Genomic DNA, 12,490 nt, shown 5'->3' with positions numbered 1-12,490 from the left:
GCCACTACAAACCTATGTTAGTACTGCAGCGTTAATGGCTTAGTGGGTCAGGTTGGGGATCTTGCATCAAACCTGTATACAGAAGCAAAAAGGAAGAACAGAACAACAATAAAATAGTAGAATAAGACTTGAAGGGATAACTTACAAGGGTGAAGGAAGTTAGCAAGGTTTTGTCCTCATGGACAAAACATAGCAAACAAAGGACATTTTCAGTGTTATGGGAGTCACTGGTTAAGTAACAGTCACTCAGGTCAGCAGCTTCAAGTCATTCAGAAGACAGGATTGACAGCGTTCTCTTTGGAAAGTTTTAGTAGAAAGATTACAAATGCATCCTGGAGATTGGAAATAACCTAAATGTTCATACAGAAAACGGGTTAAATTAATTGTGAAGCCTATTATGTAGCATTTAAAAGGAAAGAAGTAGACTCGTGTGTAGTGATTTGGAGAGAAGTCCATATTTTTAAGTGAAAAAGCTACATACACATTATATACAAAATTTATTATATGTCTTATAAAATCCAGAAAAACATCTGGAAGGAAATACTAAACTATTTCTGGGGATTAGGACTTCAGGGAGAGGAATTCTGGGATGGATATAAATTTATTGTTTGCTTTTAAATGCTATAGAAGGCATTTTTTTTAAAAAAGCAATAAATATAGTTTACTTTTTGAATTAAATGTATACGGTAAAGACTTTAATAATCACAAAAGCACCCTGGGTTCTGAAATATGTTAACCAAATAAGATAAGTTTGATTAACTTAATATTTACTTTCTGCCCACCCTTCCCTCTCACTTTGTCATGCTTTGAAGTCAAGGCTAGGTCCTCCTTCATCTTACTATCCCCAAAGCAAGGCAACCCTAGAAATAAAGCTCATCCCCAAAGCTTAGACTGAGCTGTCACACCTTGAGGATGAATTCAATTTCCTGGGAGCCTGGGTGCTCCAAGGCTAATATGGCTAATATGGAAAGAAAGGGAAAAATGTGGAAAATAAAAAATAAAGAAGGGAAAGAGAAAAAAAGAGAGAAGGAATGGAGAAAAGAAAAGGGGAAGAATGAGAGATGGTAGCTAGAGGGTAAAAGACAAGGAGGAGGGCAGGAGAAAGAATATAAAAAAGAAAAATCAAACTCCTATAAACATGAAGATGTGATTGAACACATATGTTAAACACATGGGAAGAATATACACCAGGTTGTTAACAGAAGTTATCTGGGAGAGATGGGATGGGGAAACGTTACCTTTATTGTTTTACTTTTATTGTGTTATAGTATTTGTTACAATGCCAAATGATGAACATTTTAAAAATAAAATACATTGTAGATAAACAATTATGAAGAAGAAGAAAAAAATCAGACCTGCCTTTGATTGCAGTTTGGGCCTAAAACCTTTACCCTTTGCCTAGATGCATAGTTTAATAAATATGATATTTGTTATCAGAGGGACTTGAGTAATGAGGGATAACAAAAGCTGTAAGACAAAAATTTAATAGAAAGGTGTGAAATTCCAGAAGTTACAAGATTTTTGTACCACCAACATCTTGGGTGACAATGTCTAGAAAATAAATAAAAATCAACAAGGACTACATTGGCTGGTAACTGTCAGTAGTTCTGGTCATTGCTCCTATATGCATGTGATCCCCACTTCTTATTGTTGTGTCACCAACAATATTACATCCTCTTCTTTTCCGGACACAGGAATTAATTTCTATGCCCAGAATGATGATAGTGTGATATAAGGAGAGTCTAGTTCTGGACATGATCTAGCTGATACCGCCAACCTTTCCACTTATGTTTATTTGACAGAATAGCTTAAGAAAATTTTCCCATTAACCCTTTCCCCCCATCTTCCTTCTCTTCCTTTCTCTCTCCTTGATCCATTTCAATTCAAATACCACCTACAGGGCACCTGCTAAGTGCCAGGCTTTGGGAAGATCAGGATGAAGGAAGACCTAGCCCTGACTTCAGGAGCTCACAGTTTAACTCAGGAACTCAGATATTTAAAGAAATTATTCTAATGCCATATGATAAGTGTAGTAGAGTGTGGTGGTCAAAAGCATGGACTGGATTCAGTAGCTTGCTACCTGTGTGCGATGTTAATTGATCTCACTAGGCCTCAGTTTTTCTTCTGTAAAATAAGAAAAATTACACCTACCATATGTTTTTTCAAAGTTATATGAGATAATCATTGATTATGTGTGTCTGGAAGGCAGGAGTAATAGTAAGATATTAACTGTTCTTATTCCCATCATGGAATTTCCTTATAGTCCTGTTTTTCTTCCCAGTTGGTATCATTCATTGATCAAGGAAGGGATGATTCAGCAGAACTCATGTAAGAAAAGAATTCAGGCATAAGACTTAAGATTTGGAAGAAAACTCAGTCAGAGCCAGTTTTTCTCCCCAACAGACATTACAGCTTTCTAGTACTAACAAAGACAGCAAGGAGAGTCAGAAGGGAAGTGAAAGGGTGTTAGACGCTGCAGCAACTGAGTCTTACATGGGGCAAGATGGAAGCTCCAGATGGGCTTAGGGGTTCGAGAGCAGAAAATATATGGGCCCTGACCCCACACAAGAGTCCAGGGAGTTGGTTCAGTTCAGAGTTGCTGGGAACCCAGCACAGCATAAAAGTCAAAGCAATGTCTGTGTAGTGCACCTAGGTAGGAGAGACTCTCACACTTTCCACCAATTCTCCCAACAGAGGCAGAATGTATCTGGTAAAGCCAAGAGCACGCAGACACCTAATGGATCTGAGAAGGCTGCAGAGACCACCGTCCCAGCTTGGATGGTGACTAGACACCAGCATGGGAAGATGGTAACATGGAAACCAAAGGTGCATCTATCTATGTTTACCTGACCTCCCTACCACACACACACACACACACACACACACACACACACACACACACACACTGCCTATGCCCATCGCAACTCAGCTGCAACCCCAGAAGATGGAGGAGACTCTGAGACGGCTGATATTAAGGTACTATCTCCTGGCTGAATGAGGTCTCAAAACAGAAATTAGAGTCAGTTTTTAAGAAAGAAACATAATTGTGTTTGTGGCTCAAAATTTGTACCCACCAAAATTACAAAATGCTTAGCTCTGTGCCGAGCACATGGGAGCTCAAAAATGGTGGCTATTTTAATTTTGTTTTTGTTCTATGTGCTGGTAGAAAATAAAGGGGAGGGTTATGTTAGGGAAGGATATAGAGAAGGTGTCTGAGAGAGGTCTGAAGGATATGCATGAGCTTATTGGAGTAAGGGGAGGGAACAAAAGGTCAGGACAGAAAGTTTGAAGGTTCTGAAGCATCAACTAGCACAGGACAATTGGGGAACTGCAAGCACCATGGCTAAGGCAAGGGCAGGTGCCAAATGATGTAGGTGGAGATGGAAGATGAGGCAGATGATGGAAGCGTGTCTTTCGGGCCATCTTCAGGAGTTAGACTTTATCTTGTAGGGAATGAGAGATCACTAAACATTTTATGGCAATGTCATGATCAGATCTGCGCCTTCAAGAAGTCATGCTGTTGGCATGTGGAGGAGGGATTGAATGGGAGGTGCTGGGTTCATTGACTTTGACCATAATGCCTAACGTAGAATCCCACTCCTGTGGGGCCAGCATCTCATCATGGTTAAGAGTGTAGTCTTTGGGAGCAGAATACTTATTTAGATTTTGGCCGCAGCACCTACTATGTGACCTTGGGCTGCTGCTCATGAACCTGCTCCATCAGCTCCCTCATTTGTAAAATAAGAGATAAAAATTGAAGCTGAGTTGTAGGGCTGCTGGAGTTTCAGATGTAATACTTCATATGAAGCACTTAGAATGCTACCTGTCATAAAGTAAGTGCTTATTGAATTTTAGTCCTTATTAATTAGGTTGCACTTAAAATCATGATTAACTTTGTGTGAGGAAGAATGATGATTATGTCAGCGTAAAGTCTGCTATTCATGGTACTCATGATATTCATTTAAATTTTGGTCACAGAGCAAAATTTTGGGAAGAAAATCCTCTGTAAATTCACTTGTAAAAGGTACAGGTCAAGCTGCAATTCAAACAACTAAACTTCACCAGCTTTAAAGTGATTGTAGTTTGTGCTGGAGAGAGTTTTTCCTCTTCAACCCTGAAGCTCAGAAAAGGGTTGGTGTGGACTAATAACAGCTGCCACCTCCCATTAGCCATAGCAAACTTCTGGAAGAAGGTGAAATGTGCTTGGTATGTGAAGGGCATTTGACTCCTGGAAAAAGACATGCGATCTAGGTGACAATGAGTACTGACAGCCAGAATCCTGAAAGGTAAAATTCTACAAGTGACAGTTCCTTAGCAGCATGGGTTCAACAGGAGTGCATTCAAATACTGATAGTGTCCTTGTCACTGGGGAGAATGTGCACAAGGGAAGTGGGAGATGGTGCGGACAAGGGCAGACAGGACTGAGCCAACCAGCATTCTCAATCTAACTTGTGCCTGAGCTGAAGTGTGAACATTATTTTCCGTCAAGGGAAATGAGTATTTTATCTTCATTTGCATCTTCAGAAACAAATGATTATTTATCATCATTCTTCTTGGTGTCCAAGAAGAATAAGAACTGAGGACTGAAATCTTTCCTGGGACACAATCCTATACCTTCTGATGGGAGCTATAAACCTTTTACCCTCTTCCCAGAAGAATATTCTTATGTTTCTGAAGATGCGAATGAAGATAAATAAGACTTTGGGGAAGGTGTGAGGCAGCAGAAACAGAGAGAGAGAATTTGGCGCAATTCCTGTCATTGATTTGCACGTTGTATTTTAACAAAAACTGCTTCCCTGAAAGCCTGCATGATGACTGGTTGGGAAGAGCCATTGAGATAGTGCGGGAGATAAGATGTAAAAAGGGAGAAAGACTGGGCAGAGTAGACTTGGGATGGAAAACAACTGTATGCCTGGAGGGCAGCAGGTGAAGGGTTTTAAAACCAAGTTCAGATATCTGGATCTAATCATATGTGATACATACCGAGAGAGCAGAACTGGAAATGGAGATGGGTGATACTGTTATAAATTGAGGTACAAATTGAACAAATTGATTTACCTATAGAAATCTATACTAATTGTTAGGTAGCTAATCAGACATGAGTGACAGGGGGAACAAAGGAGTAGGGGCCCAGCCTAGAGACTGCCCAAAGTGGTAGAATTCAAGGTAAGTGCATGCGCAGTAGGCAAAGAGTTATATAGCAGGTGTCAATCAAAATGACCTCACTTGCCAATCATCTAAGAATGCCTTTAGAACCACCCGTCACAGCCCAAATAGAACGCAGACATTCCCACTTCTGGGGTCCTTTTGTGTTCGTTATTGTGGTTGTTGTTACAGCACTCAATTACAGCTCTTTGCTAAATCCATGTGCCTGCTTGGGGTGTGCTTTGTCTTTCTAAAATATACTTTTAATAAATCTTTTCTAAATCTCACTGACCTGTGATTCTTCACTCTGTCAATGAGGAAGAACCGAGGAAAAATGTTAACTACACTTCTGTGCTGTTAACCCTGCCCCATGATGTCCAGGTGACACTGAAGTTCAAATCGGCCCCAACGATAACATAATGACTATAAGTATCATGTTATTCCACTGCTTATAAACCTATGATTTTTTGTAAAGAACTGCCTCCTTGACCCAAATTACTTCTTTTTTAATTACTCATTGATTTGGCACTTCTGGTCTTTGCATTGTATCAGAATTTTAGGCCTTTCAAAAAGGACAGCTTATTAATTTTATTCACAACATCAAAATACCTATTCTTCTTAAGGCTGTGTTATATGAAGTCTTGACTACATATAAATTTTTATATATTTAAATGTCATCATCATTGCCATACACTGTTTTAAAAACAACCCAACATGCTACAGAAGTATAACTTTAAGAGACAAAAACAAGAAAAGTTGCTATAGGGTAAATCTGCTTGGTATTACTGAAATGTAGATGACTTACTTTGAGGATTAACTGCTACTGAGGCTTAGACAATAGGGTATTTAATTTCAACATATTTTTCAAAAGGAATTAAATTTTATTTGGTGCCTTAGGTTTAAAAAAAAAAATCACCTTATCTTCATTTGTAAACTTATTTTTGAAAATAAAATTTCCACTAGCTAGTTGGCAGCTTCATCAGTCTTGAAGTATTAGCTTCCCTGGCTTTCAAAAGAAAAACAGAAATTAAACGTAGCTCCTGTTTACCTTTTTGGCAGTCTCACTTTAACTGTTGACTTAAAGATGCCAATTCGGCTCACCTTATTCTTTAAAAACCCACGAATAATCAGATTTTAAAAAAGATTCTAGCCACCAAACACCATGATAATAGTTCATTTTCTAGGCTCTCTTTCATTTGCCTTGAGTCACAAAGTTTTATTTTATATTTTCACATGTAGATTCAAAGCAAGGAGACACTTTCTTTACTTTCCAGCTTATTTGCTTTTAAGCACAACTTTCTTTTAGTAGGTGTTCAGGACACTGTTCCACTCTAAGCCTGAGGTCAATGTTATTCCGCATACTTCAGTGCTCTTGCCTAGGAACCAGAAGATAAGATGAGAGAGGAAATTTATTTTTAAAGTTCCTGTAATCAGCACCTTTGGGAGATGTCCAAAGTATGCTTGCATTGGCTAAAGGCAAGAAGGTAGCAGGCTCCTGGGCAGATTCTGCAGGCTGTTGACAGCCAGTTTGGGGTGGGAGACTAGTAAGAGCAGAGCCACAACTCATCGGTAACGGCGATAGCCACCATTTATGTTATGCCTAGCATTATTACATCTACACTATTTTATAGGTGAGAAAATGAATCTCAGATTTCAAGTAACTTGCCAAGGTCCAACAATGGAGAAGGGGCAGAAGGAAGAATCCAAGAAGTCTGCCCGTGCCTAATTCTTACACCACTCTGGATGACCAAGATCACACTGCAGGTTGCACTACTTTAATAAGATGACAAGGTTTTATTGTCTCCTAGCGGCTGAATGAAAGCGGACATATCCATTCTCTGTAGGCAAAGACATTATTGCCATTCAGAGCACCAAGAAAGCTACTTAAAAACCGTTTTTTCCCTCATAAATCTAATGGAGGGTGAGCAAAGCCCAGATCTCTCCAGAACGATCTTTTCCCTCAGGAAATGAAAAGTTACTATATTTTTTCCTTTAAAAATTGTGCCTTTTACCAAATAAAGGGCACATAAGTTTACCTGATTCCATCCTTATTGACTCAGCAATAAGGGACAGAGTTTTTCTAACTATCTTTAATGAGTCCAATAATTAACCTTTTGCAAGCATGCCTTGGTTTCCCCCCTTGGCACTTTACTCACCTTTTTCCTTTGTCTCAGTTGAGATTCCTCCCTCAACCCTAATCTCTACTAAGGAAATTCTAGCCAATCTCCTAGGACTGCAAAATGTATTCTTTTCTCAATGAAACTCCTCTGATCCTTAATTAACCAAAAGCAATTTCTCTCTCCTCTGAGTGTTCAATAATATATCATTCAGTCATCTACTATAGCTCTTACCTTGAATAGAGCTATTGGTACCATTGAAACAAAAATCTCCCCATCTAGACTAAAAGTGTTTCAGGAACAGGGACTATGTTTCATTCATCTCTGATGCCCACATGTAGAGCACATGTCAGTATTGAGTCAATTAATGTTCTTAGGTCATTATGCACATGATCATCATCTCATTTTTTGAGTCCAGGTTGTTTTTTCCTCCCTTGGTTTATGTAAGTTTCAGTCTTTCAAGACCTTCCCCCACTTTCTCCACAAATTTATGAACTAAATTTTGGTGCTTATCATACACTACTTTGAAGTATTATTTGTTTTGTTATATGCATGACCTGTATTCCCAATTAGAGCTACTCCTGAGCTAATGTCTGTCTGGATCCTATTATCTTTTTTATTATTGACAACAACTCACTTATTGAATCAGTGTCTTGGGCACTCTGCTGGGTGCTTCATTTATCTTATTCCATCCCTTATAGAACTTTAGGGTCCCTTGACTTTGATTTTCAGCTTGTATTAGCCTTCAGCCTTCTCTGCTATAATATAGTTCAGGGTTTTGGCAACTAGATGGTAAGATTCTGGAGGGCAGGGTCAGTATCTTATTCATCTGAGAACCTACAGCGTCTAGTTCAGTGCATGGTAGAGAATAGATCCCCAATAAATGTTCCATTGGAACTTTGAAACTACTGAGTTCACAAAATAAAAATGCTTTAAAACTTATTTTTAGAAGTAACCAGTGGTAATCACATATTACTAGTTATCAAGTGAGGACCCTTCCTCTATCAGTATTAGAACTGTAAGATTAGGAATTCTGCTATTTTTTAAAAATCTAGCATGAGGTCCCTACTCTTCATTAAATAGATATGTTTTAGGTAAAAGAATGAAAGCCTCTGCTAAGCATCTTGACTTTGAGCTTTCTTCCCACTCCCTGCCTGCACCCCACCTTGTTTATCTCTGGTCTACGTTCGTATTTGTGTTTGAAGGCAGCATTGGTCTCCTCTTCATGTACTGAAATGAAAAGATCTGATGGGAACTTAAAAGCTCCCCCACAGGAAACTGTCTGAGCCCGTGATTTACATCCCTGGTTTTCTTATTAACTAACTGCCAGGTTTTAGAAAACTGGAGCCAACCCAAGTGGCGACCCTGGCAGCTGGTAAGAAATGTGAGACCAGAGACGAGTGTGCTGGAGAGTAGGAGGAATGGGGAGGCTGGGTGGGTAGGAGGAAATGGCTTCTGGAAATTTGATGTGAAAGGATAGTTCTATGTGGTTACAAGAAAACTCACCTTTGATCTCGCTGTTAGAGGGAGAGTCTGCTAAAGGTTCAAGGATAGGATTTGTTTCCTCCTTCACTTAGAGTATGTAAGAGAGAGGAAAAGATAAGTAACCTGGAGAAATGTAAACAGGTGATCACCGTTTGGAAAAGAAGTATCTTTTACCTTACATAAACAATTTTACCTTATTTAAAATTTTCGACTTCCTTACATGTGTGGTGATGAGGACATTATACAGAATCAGAAGAGTCCATCTTTCCAATTGAAACACAAGAGGAAAGGGCGATGGGAAGTCGTTTGGTGGGTATACAGTTTTGGTGTTGCAAGATGAATACATTCTGGACATCTGTTGGGCAACAGTGTGAACACACTTAAGGAAACTATATAATGATTAGGATGGTAAATTTTATGTTATGCGTTTTTTTATCACAATTTTTAAAAAACTTAAGTAATTAAAAGAATAATAAAATGGCCAAATACCTTCTGAAGAGGAAAAGACATTACTGATCCTTTAGTTGTTATTTTATCCCCTCTTCCCTTTTTTTTTTCTCTTAGCAAGCTGCCTCACATTTACACATAAATATCTTTTCTCTTTGTGTGGACAAAAGGGAAAAAAAGAGATGAGTTTGCAGAAGCAGGGGGAAAAAACCGGATCTTCCTTTTTCATTGGAGGAATGTCTCTTTCCGAACCACTGGCCAATAGGATATTTTTAAAACTGCTCATGTATAATAGATAATGGCAACAGACGCTTTAGTAGTCCAAATAACAGACCACAGTAAGTCATTAAGTCCTTACTACTTGATTCCAAATCAAATGTCTGATAGAGTCCTAGAGCTAACAGTTGAGTACAATCATGCCAACAGGCAAAATAAGGAACTTACGAACCCCAACTCAGTTTCCTTCCAAATTCTTTTTTCTGTCCCACACCCATCCCACTTTTTTCTTTCTTATCCTTTCTAGAGGCTAAGCTGTTTATATTGATTGATTGATTTTAGGGAAGGGACTGTTTTTAAATCTGGCCTAGTTTAGAGTGTTTTCTTTTGGAATGGGTGTTTGTTGATCAAAGCGACAAACAAATGTTATTTTAATTTATGCTTCCTTTAGTCCTGCAAATTTAAGAAAGCTTTTTTTTTTTTTTTTTTTATCAGAGGTAATGAGGCAGAATCCTCTTAATGGCAAGGATATTTTTCTCACCAAATTAAAACCCACATATGCTTTAAAAAAAAATAATGAAATAAAAGTAGCTTTTCTTTAGAAGTAAATAAATTTTAACGCAGGAAACTTCCCACACAGTTTGAGCTTCCTGCTCCTAGCAGTGCAGGCTGGGGAGGGAGGCACACAGGGTATTTTCTTTTCTTTGTCCCTAACTTGAAGTAACAGAATAATGTACAGTAAGAAAATCTGATCAAAGCACTTAAGACACATGACTGCTAAAGCAATAATCTTAAATGCCAACAGGGATAGATTTCTTTCTTTTTGTTTTACTTCTGTTTTTATTTTTGTTTTACTTTTGTTTTATTTCTGTTTTACTTCTCTCTGAAATTGTATTATTTTAGTTTATTTTAGCCAAATGAGCTCAGCTTTGTATATCACTTTGAATATCACTTCATTAATATTAATCCCACATACATGATTAGACCAGAAGATCTTGCTATGTTCATTTATTTTAAAAAGAGAGTTAAATCATCTTAACTTTCTCACTGTATCCTTGATGGGAATAGTACATAGAGCTCCTATTTCCTAGATCAGAACTGTGAAAAACACTCTGCCTTAAGAGGCTGCGGCATCACATAAATAACACAGTTAATACCAGTTAAACCCGCCCCGCTCTGGATGTTTCTTCCTGAGTGTTTATTCATCTAACATGCCTGTTTCGAGCAACTACTACTATGTCATGGGCACTGTGAGATGGAATCTTTCTGACAGGTTGGAAGACTACAGGAAGGCATCCCAGGCCAGGAGTTGTGAAAGGATTCTAAACTGAGGTCTAGAGAGGGAATGGGAGTTAGCCGGGCAAAGAGAATGGAGGAAAGAGAGCCCAGCAAGACCCAGGAATGGAGAGAAACCAGTCTGACGGAAGGAAAGGACAAAGGAGAAAGTGGCCAAGGGGGTGGACTCAGTCTGGACACAAAGGCCTGGAGGTAGGCCCTGGACATGCAGGTCTGGTCAGGTCCTAGTTAGGAGTTTGAAGCTTGTCCAGAAGGCAATGAGAAGGCATTGGAAAATTTTAAGCAGAGGGACAGGATCAGATTTATGTGGCCACTGATGAGAAAGGGACAAGGCCAGAGACCAGTTAGGGCAGTCAAAGGAGGACAGCCTGGAGGTGATGTAGTCTCCGCCCCAGGATGTAAGCTCCATGAGGGCAGAGCTTTTTGCTTGGTTTGTTTAGGATATCTCAAGCACCTAGAACAAAGTGTGGCACACAGTAGGTGCTCAAATATTTGTTTAACAAACAATAGGCTGAAGTAGAGTAATGCTGGAGGAGATTAAAGGGAGAGACAGATGGGGAGAAAATTTAGGAAGTGGAGTGGATAGGCCTTGGTAATCTTTCTTGAAACCTTCTTTAAAATATCTTTATTGATTTAAACAGTCATGCTCCTTTGTGTTTTTTTCTCTAATACATCTATTTGATTAGATATAAAATATCTAAGTTATTTTCAAATAAAACGTTTGCTTTTTTTAAGTGTACAATCAATGTTTTTTAGTAAATTTTTAAAGTTCTGTAACCATCACCGTAATCCAGTTTTAGGATATTGCCACCACCTCAGAAAGTTCCCTTGTGTGTGTAATCCCTGCTTCCACCCCTAGACCCAGGCAATGATGCCTCTGCTGTTCTCTTCTACAGATTTGACTTTTCTAAATATTTCAAATAAATGGAAACATACAATATGTTATCTTCTGCGTCTGGCTTCTTTTACATAGCATAATGTTTTTGAGGTTTATTATTTTTCAATAGCGAATTCCTTTTTATTGAATAGCATACCATTTTATATATATCTTATTTTGTTTATCCACTTACCAGTGGTGGACATTTGCACTGTCCCCACATTTTGTCTACTATGAATGATGCTGCTATGAACATTCATATACAAGTCTTTGAGTGGACAGGCAGAGGCCTTGTAAATTTTGATTAGATGTAGGAGGCGGTGAGAAAATGGAGGGGTCGAGGAAGATTCCCACATTTCAGGCTTAGAAAACTGGATGGTTGATGATACAATTTGCTGAAATGGGGAAGACCAGATGAGAAACAGCTTTGCTGGGAAAGGTGACCTCAGTCAGGGGCAAATGCCCATGAGGCAGGAGCAGGTTTTCCTAGTAGGCAGGTGGACACATGGGTCTGGAAATTACTTTCCTCAAAATGTCTACCAAAGGCCTTTTTTTTCTGAGCAGCCTGTTTCATGTTTGACTATTCCTCTGTAACTTTGGCTCTTCACTATATAAATCTGACCAAAGAGGAAATTCAAAAAATATCACATCAAATATTCACTTTGGTTTACAAAATAATTATAATAACATCTATTTGTTCAACATTTCCTTTTTTTAAAAATGTGTTAAAATACACATAAAAGTTACTATCTTAACCATTTTTGACTGTATAGTCAGTGGCATTAAATACATTCACATTGCTGTGCTGTCATCACCGCCATCCATGTTCAGAACTATTTCATCTTCCCAAACTGAAACTCTGTACTTACTAAACAATAACTCCCCATTTCTCTGCCCACCTCCCCAG

At 38.7% G+C, this 12,490-nt stretch overlaps 1 protein-coding gene and 1 long non-coding RNA gene across 6 annotated transcripts in view; one reads left to right on the top strand and one right to left on the bottom strand.

The window, feature by feature from the left end:
- The window catches only part of SHROOM3 (shroom family member 3), a 163,705-nt gene that overhangs the window by 81,244 nt on the left and 69,971 nt on the right, over nt 1–12,490 (bottom strand). The gene's annotated exons all lie outside the window — the stretch shown is intronic.
- The window catches only part of LOC111739984, a 16,164-nt gene continuing 6,326 nt past the window's right edge, over nt 2,653–12,490 (top strand). The window contains exon 1 of the long non-coding RNA XR_002780433.1: nt 2,653–2,826. This is a non-coding gene — a long non-coding RNA (uncharacterized LOC111739984). The remainder of the gene's footprint in view (nt 2,827–12,490) is intronic.

This window comes from Pteropus vampyrus, unplaced genomic scaffold (assembly GCF_000151845.1).
Source record: "Pteropus vampyrus isolate Shadow unplaced genomic scaffold, Pvam_2.0 Scaffold56, whole genome shotgun sequence".
In the NCBI taxonomy this organism is placed as follows: domain Eukaryota; kingdom Metazoa; phylum Chordata; class Mammalia; order Chiroptera; family Pteropodidae; genus Pteropus; species Pteropus vampyrus.
Note: the sequence above shows the minus strand (reverse complement) of the source record. Positions and strands in the feature narration are given on the sequence as shown.